The sequence below is a fragment of the Akebia trifoliata genome, chromosome 12 (genome assembly GCF_017979445.1).
Source record: "Akebia trifoliata isolate Shusen 1 chromosome 12, ASM1797944v1, whole genome shotgun sequence".
Taxonomy (NCBI): domain Eukaryota; kingdom Viridiplantae; phylum Streptophyta; class Magnoliopsida; order Ranunculales; family Lardizabalaceae; genus Akebia; species Akebia trifoliata.
The window spans coordinates 32,875,767-32,889,416 of NC_141386.1; the positions used below are offsets into that span (position 1 = coordinate 32,875,767).

At 33.0% G+C, this 13,650-nt stretch overlaps 1 long non-coding RNA gene across 1 annotated transcript; it reads left to right on the plus strand.

The window, feature by feature from the left end:
- The first annotated feature begins 5,779 nt into the window (after window positions 1–5,779).
- Window positions 5,780–10,097, plus strand: LOC147389633 (uncharacterized). Its single transcript, XR_015170795.1, has 4 exons — window positions 5,780–6,108; window positions 6,977–7,100; window positions 7,497–7,568; window positions 9,781–10,097. It is a non-coding gene; the product is annotated as an uncharacterized LOC147389633 (long non-coding RNA).
- Window positions 10,098–13,650: the final 3,553 nt, after the last annotated feature.

The following is a 13,650-nucleotide window of genomic DNA, read 5'->3' on the forward strand; positions in this document are numbered from 1 at the left end:
TCCGATCCCAAATTATTATCAAACGTAAGCAGTTACTATTTCTTTCATTCAATTTAAGCTGTCTGTATTGGTTTTGCTGGTGTGGTGGATGTTTTCTAAAACATTGTTTTATGTGCTTCCTTGTGGAATGTGACAGTTTGAGAGAATTACGTATGGATCTTGAAGAAAATCAGAGTATCTTGGTGAGGAAGAAACTTTTCTTGCCGGTGCTTTAGTCCTTTGATAATGAAGCGGAGATGCTTGTGTCCAAGATGTGGAGAAAGTAGAGAGAGGACTGGTTTTGAAGCCCTAAAGTCTAATACCCTATGTTTTATTTGCATTATGAATACTTTCTCCATCTCATTGTTTCTTTTTATTTTCTGTTATTGTAGTTATAAACATGTTCTTAAACCAATTTTTTGAAGTATAGGTTTATAATATTTCATTTTAAAATTTTCTTTCTATTAATTTGTTTTTTTTTAAAACAAACCTAAAACCAAACCAAACCTGTTCACTTGTGCTGATGGTGGAGAGGCTGACACCTATGTTTTGGATCTGGGGGTGTGTTCCCTTTCTTTTATGCGATTAGGTTGCCAAATAGGTCTTGGTGAAAGGTAATTTTAATACAATGTTTGGATTGAGAGAAGTGGAGAGAAGAGAAACTCAGTTTCTCTCCACCGTGTTTGTGAAGAAGAACTGAGTTTATTGATAATTCTTGGATGAATATTACATGAACCATAATAGGATATTTTTAAGGATTACGTTAATCAAGATAAGATAAGGAAACTAGTCTAGCATAAATATTCTAATTTATTAAAACTTCCTAATGTAGAATATCCTTATTGATATTACTACATGTATTATCTCCAACACTACTTCCTTTTGAGATGAGATACATTGATCTGATACAATGTATCTCATGTATCATAATATGATGCATCATATTCAATTGAAAATTCATCTGGAAAGCAATTTTCAGACTTTCATATATGACCTGCAACTCAATGGGAGGGACATCTCGGAAGTTTGACTTGACATAACTTGCAAAAATAAATCTCCCCATCGAATCTTTGCCCACAAACCTGAAGTCTGCACCATCTTCAGACATAGACCCATCTGTATTAATTTTAATTATGTCTCCATTTGGCTGCTTCCAACGCACAAGCTGTAGCTGATTTTCCTCTAATTGAAAAGAGCATTCCCAATTATCAAAAATCGTTTTGTCATTGGCTTTCGTTTTTGTTCCTGTAAAGACTCCTTGCAAATCAGCTTGAATCAAGGAAAGAACAACTTCATGAGGTCATTTCTTGTTTTAAAAAATTCTCATGTTCCTCTCCTTCCAAATATTGTAAATAGTCGAACACAATGCGACATGAAGCATGCTTGTAACTACTGAGTTGCCCAACGAGAGATCCTTCACAAAATCTACTTCAGTCTGCAGCGATTCAATTTGGATTCTATCCACTCCGAATTTAGTAAGCACAGTCCTCCACAGCCTGCTGCTGTATTCACATTCAAAAAGAATGTGGTCATTATATTCTCCATTCAAAAAAAAAAAGAACACATCTAGATGGCATTATAATCCCTCTTCTTTTTAGATTCTCAATTGTCTGAAGACTTTTCCTCATTGCAAGCCAAGAAATAAACGATTGCCTTGGAATACTGAATTTATTCCAGACATTCTAACAAATTGATTCCCGCACAGTCTTATAAGTGAATGCTCCAGATGGAGAAGTAGTGCACACATACTTATCCTTTTCATTCAGCCAAGGATTATGATGTTCATTTATCAGATTATAGATTTGAGCTAATCTCCACAATGTGAAAAAAGTCCATATTTGACGGCCTTGGGCCATCAAATTTCAAAAAATTCGACGGACCAAAAGGTTGAATTGGCGTCGAATTTTTCATTGTCAATTTTTTTTTTCGACGGGCCGAAACTATCAAATTAATGAAGGATGGGAGAAATTCAACAGCTCTAACCTGTCAAATCTGAGAACATCAAGAATTTCGACAGTCTTAGACCGTCATAATTCAGTTTCTAAAATTTGTGGGCCTTGGCCCATCAATTTTTTCTGTCGAATTCTCACGTAGTGCTCCCTGATTCTTCATTTGGTAAATTCTAACCATTATTGTTTATAAAATCAGCAACTCTAGCATTTGGATCACTTCCCATTTGAAATATTGGTCTTCAACCAAATTGTGAAATTAAGGACCCCCTTCTAATCAAGGATCTTTCCAAAAAGTTATATTTCTACCATTTCTGATAATAACTCTAATATATTCTTTGCCACAAGGTCTCTAGTATTCAAAATACCTTTTAAACCCAAGATGCATCCCTAGGGGGTTGACATCTCCAAATATCACTGTCACCAATATATCGAGCATGCATCCATCTACTCCATAACGACTCATTTTTAACCATCCTCCAAAACAGCTTCATAAGACCAATTTTATTCCAATCATGGATTTTACGGATACCCTGCCCCCCTTCTTGACGAGGACAACACACCCCACCCCAATTGATCACATGAAATGAAGACTCCAATGAAGGCCTACCCAAAGAAAACAGTTAAATAAAGACTCAATTTTCTGGAATACACCTTTAGAAATTTGGAAACAAGAGGTCCAATAAATTTGGAATGATAATAAGACAGATTTAATCAACTCAACTCTGCCAGCATAAGAAAGAAGATTACTTTTTCAACCTTTGAGCCTTTTAAGAATTTTCTCAATCAATGGATGACGCATGGATATAGACAATCTAGATGAAAAAAAGGATTTATAAAGAAAATAATAGACTTGACCAAAAATAGGATTAAATATAATACTTAATAATGATAATCTTAAATAAAAATCAAACTCAAAATAATCTAAAAAATGTTACAATAGAATTTATCAAAAAATTAATAGTGAATCTTACATGTATATTTTGATCCCTTTTTCACACTCATAAACATGCTCAATGACTTATAATTGTTGTCATTTGTTGTAATATGTATATATATATATATATTGTTTAATTAATGTAATTGATATTTTGATTTACGTATATTTCAGAGTTATGCCCCTAAAAATTGAGTTGGGATTTACGCTTTTGACCCATCTTTTGGTCACATCGTTCTGTATAATCTTTTTTTGGCTTAAGTCAAGCATCATGGTTTTAATAATTTTTCAAGATAAAGATGACTTGCCTGAATCATCTTGTATTGTTGGAGACCGAGATGAGATGCTAAAATCGAGATTTACTTTCGTCTTCATCTCAATCTCTTTTTTAGTTCTCAATATCCGGAACAAGACAAAACATGAAATGGGAATTTAAAACCATTTAAGGAACTTATTGGGCCCGCTTAAACTCTAAACCTTTGACTTAACTATCTTTAGAACCATTAATCTCTCTTCTCCAAGATTCACACCTAACCCTCAGTCCATTCCTTTTTGTTTAAGCAAGGCAACATTCTCATAAGACCCGTGCAATTGTTATATTTCAAAAAAGATTAAACCTAGGAAAAGCCTTGATTTGTTGTTAAGAAGAATCTTTTGTAAGCTCTGATAATTCAATGGTCTGACGCCATATGTAATTATCCTATAGTTTTCTTTTGTCCTAATAAGGAATATTCTTTAGGGATTCATTTTTAAATGTTTGATTAATTTAAAAATATAAGGCCTATTTCACCATCAATCTTCTTATACCACCATCATTAGCGTTATCTTTGATACTATTGTCACCATCCAATTTCATGGAACTCACATGACAATCACCAGCATTATAGAATCTCTGCTACCACAAGATCAATAGTAGAAAGAATTCTTTAAAACAAAATAAAATTGTATCGATAGTCTTATTGATCATAAATATTACATCTTTCACGTTGGAATAGATTTTTAGATTATATAATTTGACTCCATTTTGTACAACTTAATTGAAAATTGTAAAACTTATAAAAATAGTAATTTAAAAACAATGATAAATATTTTAATGTTTCTAAATTTCTATTATCCAACAATACTTAACGATGGTCTTCTAAAATAAATTTGAACTCAAAATATTCTAACACCGTTAAAATATAATTTATCAGAGAAGTCAGATCATATACACTCTCGGAAGTGGGCTAAAATCCACCTCCTACACCTCACCGATCTCACATTAAATGCTTGAGCAAAATAATATTTTTTGATGGGAAAATGTCACAATGCATTAAATCACCTTCAATATTTATTTTCCTACCTAAAATGCACTAATTTTTTTTTTTTTTTAATACACCTTCAAATCTTTTTCCTACCTCAAATGCACTAAAAAAATTTAATAAACCTTCAAAAAAAAATTTTCTTACCTAAAATGCACTCTAAATAATAATTATACTAAAATTACTTTGAAAGGTTCATTTCTATGTGTATTGAATGCATTAAATCACACCTTCAATATTTGTTAACAAAGCCCTATTTTGATATTTGTGGCAAGATTTGAGGTATGTGAAGCTGATTTTAACCATCCACCTTAGGTGTATACAATATATATCTTTTTACCAAAAATAAAAATGGTAACTCAAAATATATTTTTAGAAGGGAAAAATTATTAAAAGAGGGTTAAATATTTTAATATTTAAAAAAAAATCTATTTTTTAAAAAATTACAAAAAATGAATTAAGTCTCTGGACTGTCCAGCGTTCTAGCAACTCGTTTGATTGTCCAGCGTTTTAAATGGAGGCAAAATTTCTGGGGTATTAAAACAAGCTATTAAAACGCTGGAAAGTCCAACAAGTTAAGCATTCATAAGGAATTTGAGGTAAAGCTATGTCTTTTAACACATTAAAACGTTGGACAGTCCAACGAGTTACTAAAACGCTGGATTGTCTAACGACTTAATTCGTTTTTGCTAATTTTTTAAAATAGATTTGTTTTTTTTTTTTAATATTAAAATATTTGATTCTTTTTAAAATATTTTCCCCTATTTTGATACTCAAAAATAGTTATTTTTCATGTTGTTTCAACATGCTCAATGGTTTTTAATTGTTTTTATACTCATCATAAATTTTTTTAGTTAGTAAAATAATAGTCATTTTGATATATAATCTTAAACTTATGTCTATTTAAAATTAGGAAAATGTTGAAGTAACATTGAAAATGACATTGTTTCAAACATTGCTGATGTGGATATATCTATAGAACCATAGATGTTTTTCATCAAGATACAAGTGAGTAGCATCTATGGTTCTCTGCACACCAATGTTCCAAACAATGTCAATTTCAATGTTACTCCCGCACATGCGCATTTATCCTTTTAACCCATCTTCTTTCGATCACATCGTTATCTATAAGGAAAATGCTAAAGTGACTGTGCAGAACACTCCATTAGGCACTGAGCTGATGTGGTACTGTGCACGACGCCATAGATGCATTTCATCGAGATACATGTGAAAAACATCTACGATTCTGTAGATACCTCCATTTTAGCTCAATGTCTAATGTAGCGTCCTATGCCATCACTATATTATGATTCTATATATATGGTCTTCTCCTTCTCAAACTGGATGCTTTTAAAATCTATTTCATGAGCAAGATGAGATGCCAACATCCGGATTTATTTTCTTACTATTTGGAAGCTTTTAGTTTTTCTTAGTTCAAATATCTTAATGAAACTTAGAAATCATTGGAAACCCAGGTGACTCACCCAAGTCATATCCGTAAGGTGAGAGTTGAGACTAAACTAGGGATTCACAACTATATCAGCAACTTATGAGATCCACAAAAACCTAGCTTGCACCCCACCGAAATTCTTATGGGTTCCTATGTCAAACAACTTGACCAGCTCTGTGAGAAAAATATTACCCCCCGCCGAAATCCTTCGTTTTACCTAACAGACCCTCCACTCTTGAAATGGAAACAAAATCTCACCAACCACGATTTACTCTATATGACCTGTCGCATTTATGGGAGGAAGTTGCAGCCAAGCTCCTGCATTTTTCTTCTATATAAGGAACTTTTGGATCCACCCAAACCCTAACTCTACATCTTAGACTTAACTCTCTACATAACAATTAAACTCTTCTCCAAGATTCACATCCCACACCCAAAGCCTAACCTATTTCTTCTTCTTCTGTCTTTACCGCTTTGAGTGATATGTCCATGGTGAGTCATTGTTTTGGTCTGATCTATAGTCTTTTAATGTTATTGAAAGCCTGATTGTTGTGTTGGTTAATTAAAAGATTTTTATATTGTTTTCTAATCTATATAATGGTTATGTGTTTAGTTGAACTGTTATTTAATTCCTGTAATACCTATGAATGCTGAACCTGATTTGGCTTATCAAGTGTAAAAATTAGTCTACTTTTCAATGATTTTTCAAAAATATATTTTAACAATGGATTTGGATTTTCTTAAGATATTCAGTCTCCGTGGTGAGTTGATTTTCTAGCGCTCTGATCTATAGTTTTTTATATCGTTGAATGTTTGGTTGTTGTTTTGTTTAATTGAAAGGTTCTTCCACTGTTTTCCGTCTAGATCAATTTGTTTGATTAAAGTATTTCTTAATTTCTGTACTACCAATGAATCCTGAAGCCAATTAATCCATCAAGTGTTCAAATTAGGTTGAAAAAGCAAAACTTTTGGTTCTTGTAATCAAAAGCTTCTTCCACTGTTTTCAGTTGAGATGGGTGTATTTGATTAAACTATTTCTTTATTTCTGTACTACCAATGAACCCTGAACCTGATTGAGCCTATCAAGTGTTCATTTAGGTTGAAAAAGTAGAATTTTTTTTATATAATGATTTTCTGTTAGCTATATATATAAAAAGCCCTTTTATTCTGATAAATTAGCGATTGAAAACAAACAGTGAGAAATGGTCTTTTGATGGTGTTCAGGTTGTTGATTTTATTTTTTCAAAAGAAAAATAAAAATAAAAATTATACATGTAGATATCTGTTTCAAATTTGTTTGCTTTCTTATTTTCATTTTCATTGTTGAAAGTATGATCTGTATTGAACTTTGTGTTTGTAGCTTAATTGATCAATCACCCAAGAAATTTGGGATGAAATCTTTGAAGATGATAGAGCGTTATTGGATGATTTGCACTGCAACGATGAGGTCACTGGTCTGATCCCAGCTATTTAGCCAATTGAAGGTCAGTACTTACTATTCCTTTCATTCAAATTCTGTTCATTTGATTTTTTTTTTTACTAACTTTTAAATAGTATGGAACATTTATTTTTCTGGCAAATAAGATCGTTTTCTACTCGTACCTTTCCCCCTAAACTTTTTTTCGTCAATTTTTTTTATTGTATATGATTCCAAAAATACTTATTTGAACTTTTGTTTTGTCTATTATGATCACTCACAGCTATCCTTGGACACCATCATTCTTCTATAAAATATCCTAAAATTCAGATGAAGAATTTTTTTTTTAACAGCATAAATTAGAATTAAGATATCTAATATATATCAAAATTAAGATAAAAAGGGAATAAATTAGTTCTTGTTATGCTGTTTGATGGGTAAATTGGATTTATTTTCTTAACAGCATAGGTGCAGTAAGACTTACAAATGTTTGCATTGCCTTTCAACAGTTCTGTCTAGAAAATAACCTTGAAGAGTGAGTTTGGATCTTAACTCTATTGTCCTGTATTTCGATCCCATTATAAATAAATTTAAGTATTAATATTAAAACCATGAAAATTCTGCTTTTTCTGACTAAGAAATGCAAATGGTTAGGTGTTGAAGGTGGCTGCAGCAATTAAAAGATGAGTGCAGCCTTGTAAAGAACAAGACTGAACATCTATTCTTGGTCAATATTGTCATAAACCAATATCTAAACTTTAAAAAAAATTTAATTTATTATTTTTTTTCTATGCATCCATTACTCATGGTCAAAATAGACCCAAATAGAGAACATTGAAGTTCTCTATTACATTAATTTATACACAAAAAGTGTTACAACGAGTCATAATTTACAAATCCAAAATTACAATGCATCGCTAAATCCTTTACAATCATTACACAAGCACATATGCCTACAAGGAAGCAATGCCATCCCTCCCTATCTTCTTTAAGATCCCCACAATGCCCGCAACTGCCAATCGAGCAATCTTTCGTGTCACCACATTGCATACTCTCACGATGAGCTTCCGCACCTTCAAAGGAGTGTCTGAGAAGTAATTGCTCCTGATCAACCACCAGCTCAGGGTTCAAAATAAAGATATGGAAATATAAATAATCACCATTACAACAAAAACACTCAGTTGTAACCTGATCGTATCCATGCTAAAATATCCACTTTAAATAGGACTAGTCTCAGAAAATTTCTAAAGTGTAAGGATGCTCATCATTATCTTTCCCATTTTCAATTGTTTCCAATCATTTCAGAGCATCTTTTTGCATCATACCCATGTGATCTAGTGGTTAGCCAAAGAAATTAAGATGACTAATAATTGGTGCGGTTTCATACCTTTCTAGAAGCAGCTTTGAATTTCCTCTGTTGATTGACCTAGCACTCAAAACAATGGTTTAAGTTAGTTGTTTTGACTTCTCCTAGTGGATTATGAAACCAACATGAATAAAACCTTTTCACCTTTAAATATTGTTGTTACATAGGTTCCAAAATAACTGATTTGTCTTGGTAGGTTCATATCTAGGCCCTTGGAACATCTATCGGGTCAAGACTAGAATCATGGTCAGCGAACACCTACGTAGAAATGATCTTTTCAGTTTGGTACCGCCAGACTTGATAATCCAATTTCTATAGCATGGGGAGAATACGAATGAGAGTACAGAGTAATAATAAAATTTTACCTCATTCACTTGAAAATATGTGCCATTCAATGGCAAACTCCCTCTCATAGCCATTTTGCATAGTATCTATTCATAGGATGTTTTAAGCATCAATCATCATCTAATGGCAAGCAAATTGTATTTAGATTCTCTAGTGGATGGTTATCAGTTGTAATTTCTCACCAAAAGTGTTCCTCTGACTTTTTGAGAATTTGCTTCTCGTATACTATTACATGAGAAACATGTCTTCTCCTTGCATAGGTCGCCCGAAATCTGGGAACTACAACAACTTTCAGGTGGTTGAATAGATTCTGCAGTTTCACTTGAAATTGAGCACTGGAAACTACTAATCAGCTAAAAATACTGAGCAAAAACATATATTCTATAATCTTGGAATAATATCTGATGATTCTATAGTCCTGATAATCACACCGATGGAATCATGCCTTCATAACCTACCAGAATTTGTGTTGCTTTTTTGTCAGCCATATTTCATATACCATGGACTATGTCATTTTCATTTGGATAGGAGGGGGTGTCAGCCAAATCGGGCTTACTGTGAAATATATGCTTACTTGGTGTCCATATGGCAAGAAGGTATGAATGAATGTCATAAGTTACTCGTCTTTCCACCTGAAAATTGTCGAAAATGTAAACAAGTTTGGAGAGATTTGTAAAATAATAGTCAAGAACTATTCTTGTGGCCAATAACTGGGAGAATAACTAACCCCTTTTAAAAGAGGGTGTGAATCTGGAAGTTCATACCTACAATCAGCGAGAAAAGTTAGTATAAATCCAATATGTTATTGCTGATTAGTTATATTATAATTTCCTGAGAGTCCTAGCTTCTTTGATGCTATAAGTACTGCTGATATATAATTATTAGGACAAGATTTTATATGCTATTTCCGTAGTAAACAATCATCTCCCAGGGTTACGGTATTTGAACATAGTCAGTTGCATCATCTGAGTATGAGAGAGTTGGTTCTGGTCCTAGTACTAAATTTTATTTAATTATGTGAACGTGGAGTGTCCAGTCAGGGCTACTTACACTTGGTGTTCCGTTCGAAGCCGGCTCACGTTCTTCAGCTTTGGTGTCGGGATGGAAGTAGCATCTGGAGTTAAAGCAACTAAAGCCTTTGACATATCACCTTCTTGGAGTTCCATATTGTTCTCTTGCATGTTACTCTGTAAGTTCAATGCAAACAATAAAGTAAAGACACAAATATGTTTATGAAGGCTGATACCTATGTCTTCTAGAGACGCCATTAAAGAATTCAGAAAGAAAACATTAAAACTGAGATAAGGCACAAAGTTGAGTCCTACTTCTGATACAAATGGAATGAAACACTACTTGAGTTTGGAAATTAAACATTAAACATAGAGAAACAATTATCCAAAAAACTACGTGAAAATGGGGTAATTTTGATGCCAAGGTGCATTGAATTTGGCATCCAACGAATTTTCTTGGATTGAATATTGGTCACCCATTTTTCATGTAGTGATAAAAAATAAAAACAAATAGTAATAAAACAAATAGATCATCATTTTGATTTCAAAAAGAATTAAGCCATTGAGAAGTTAATCAGTGATATTAAAAGTGTGACTTGGTTTAAAAGTTCTATAAAATAGGACAGACAAGTGCTGGTGTTTTCTTCCTTTCAAGAAATAAATTATCAATGAGAATTAGATTAAACAAAAATTACCTCATAATTGGAAAAGAACTGGGGTATGGACCAGCCCAGATGGGAGGGTGCTCAGATGTCATTATTAGGCCATGGGGGACTTCATCACCCACTGTAGTTATTTCAAGGACACAATAAGCGAGCTTTTCCCATGTAACATCCACTAGCACGTGAAGGAAGAACTAAACCAAGTTAACATTCAATATACAAAAGTTATTTACTCAAAATCCCCAAATTAAAAGATTGATTATTTTAGTCCTAAACTCAATACTCATTTATGACTCTTTTCAAGCATCTCAGGTGAAACTTCGCCAGCAAAACATTGGGAGTACGATTGCAATCTAACTCAAAGTTAACATTCATTTGTTAGTGATTAGATGTGATCTAACAAGTATGATTAGATGCCAACAATTCCATTAGTAAGGAGAATATCAACTTCATGAAATAACAATTTCAACATATATGATGATTTTTGGTGGACTGTTAGTCATTTATATTCTAAAAATAAAAAATAATGTGAGATGTTGGATGGTTTTGATCATATAAGTAGGACGATCTTGCATAGAACTAGCTTTTGAATCATGCTTAAACCTGTTCATGAGTAACCAAGAGCTGCTCTAAACTAAGGATGGTAGTCAACATCAAGTACCTCAAAGGAAGTATTGTCTGAATTATTTCTACCATGTATAACCCACATAGACACACACACACACACACACAAACACAAACACATTCTGAAAGGAGAGGTGGCCTCAAAGCTTGGGGTGATATTCTGAACCAAGACTAGTATCTTCATGAGAAATTGGACCAAGGACAAAAAGTTAAAAAAAAAAAAAAGCAAGAACGCATACCTAAGACTGCATCAATTGCATTTCGTGAAAAAGGCAGCAAACCCATTTACAATGCTTTGAATAGCACGGAAAACTTGCAAACAACAAGTAAAGTTAATTTGAGACTCACAAAAAAATAAAAAAAGCGAGTTCTTAATGATCATTGATGAGATTTTCTTCGGATTGAAGACATCTTTTTTAAGATCAACAGGTTCGCTACCTCTTTGTTCAAGGACAAGTTTCTTGAGCAGCATTGTTCATTATGATACAGAGGTGACTATGAAAATAGATTTAAAAAATCCCAAATTACTTCATAAGCACATAACAAACCATCAAAACATGATATTTTTAATTTTTTTCCTTCTTTTTTGTTCTTCCAATTGTTTTCCTGATCTATGCCCCTAATTACACATCTCACTTCAAATTAATAACTTTTCAATCGAAATCTTGGGTAATTGTTTTAGTAGTTCTTATTTCTCTGTAAACAAGTGAACTTATCAAAAATCCAGGAAAATTGAAAATCAAATCATTTAGAAAAATGGTTTTTAGCAATTAAGAAAATGAAATAGAATTGAAAGAAAGATATTTTAAGGAATCGAAACTAGAGACAAAGACGAAACTTATTGGGTTTATTGGTGTCATTGAAGATCAAATTGGTAGAAGAAAAGGCATGCAATTGCACCATTTGATGTTCTAATATCAATAGGTTTGCCTTCCAGAAAAGAACAAGAGTTGAAGAAATCTAAAAACCCCTCTTCATCTTCATCAAGCTCCAATGATAAAAGAAAACCTTGCACTTTAAAATCGAAGATGGGAGAAATCGGTTTAAAATCAAAGAATTGAAGGAATTGAAGATGAGAGATTAATTAACAGTTGAACATTTAGGGAAATCGAAGATTAGAGATGATTTACGATCCAAAAAAAGCTCAAAACCTTTGCAACAAAATCCAAAAAGAAGTTCCTTCTCGAAATCGAGATGAAGATCGAGCTTCGTTCGGGTTTGAGAGATTGAGAATATAGTTAGGGTTTCAGAAATTGAAACCGAGATGAGGATGAAGCTTCGATACAGATCTGATTTGCTAGCTAATTTGTGATCAAAGATTTGAAGAAATCCATCAGAAGTCGATTTACAAATGAATATGAGTGCGTTCCATCTGTTCATGCCTGTTGGAATAATTGACCTAAGAGGCTTCTCTCGAGATTTAATGTATATGGGGGAAACGGCTTTCAACAGAGAAACGGTTTAAAACCGTTTAGAATCACAAACGGCAAAAATCCGTCTCACACTACTATTCCTAATTCGTTGTTTTCTTGTAGTGGCTGGTGGATCAATTCCAAGGTAGTAGTAATGGTTATCATGGTAAAAGGCAATCTACTAAAATTTAAAATAAGTGAATTATTGAAATGGGGAATAATGAGATGAAGTAAAAGCTTTTATAGGTTATTTAATTAAGGTTATTATGTGCTAGTAGTTAGATGAACAGAACCAATTTTTTTTTTTAACTCCATTCACTTGCACTGTTATGCTAGTTGTGTTCACCGTGCTTGATAGTTTTGATTTACTCACTTGAGAGTAATAGTTATGAATGGTAGCCATGGTCACACAACAAGGTTTTGGTGTAGAAATAGGCAAGGAAATCCTGCCCGTGATAAATTTAGTAAGGTTTACAAGATTGTTCTTTTTTGTTTTTTTGGAATTGTAAGTCCGAATCTATTTAGAGTTATTTATTGTGATGCACTCATCCCAAAGTGAGAGGGTGGCAAAACCTTCCATTTCATGCAGTTAAATTTAAAATCTCATAATATTTTGATTTAAAAAAAGAATCCTGTTTAGAGCATTTTCGGACAATCCGGAATATTTCTTAAACATTAAATGTTTCTTCTCAATGATTTTTCCGAAATTGACCTTGAATTCCACTTATAATCTTCTTTCAAGTGACCCCACTCTATTTGTTATCTTGAACTTGTGGATTTACATTAGAACTTATACTTTTCAGGACAATCTATTGGACAGGGAAGTTAAGCTAAGAGAGCTGGACACATTGTCAGTCAGACCATCTATGGAGATTCCATCAGGTCCACACCTTCGCTGCCCTAGGAAGTAATCTGAAATGAGAAAGAGGGGTATGTATAAATTATCCTATATAACATCTAAGATTAGTGCTGAATGTTTTACTTCAAACATTAATCCCATTCAACTCGAATTCTTCTTTTGTATTTTCTTTTGGTGGATTTCAGGTAGTTGGAGGAGATCAAAAGCTGGAAGATGAAAAGTTAGGAGCTGAGACGGTGATAGTTGGTGGAGATCCAATGAAGTTGATGGAAGTCCTTGGATTAACTAGACAAAATGTCATCCACCACCATGTCTTTCAGTAGCTGTTGTCCTTGAAGT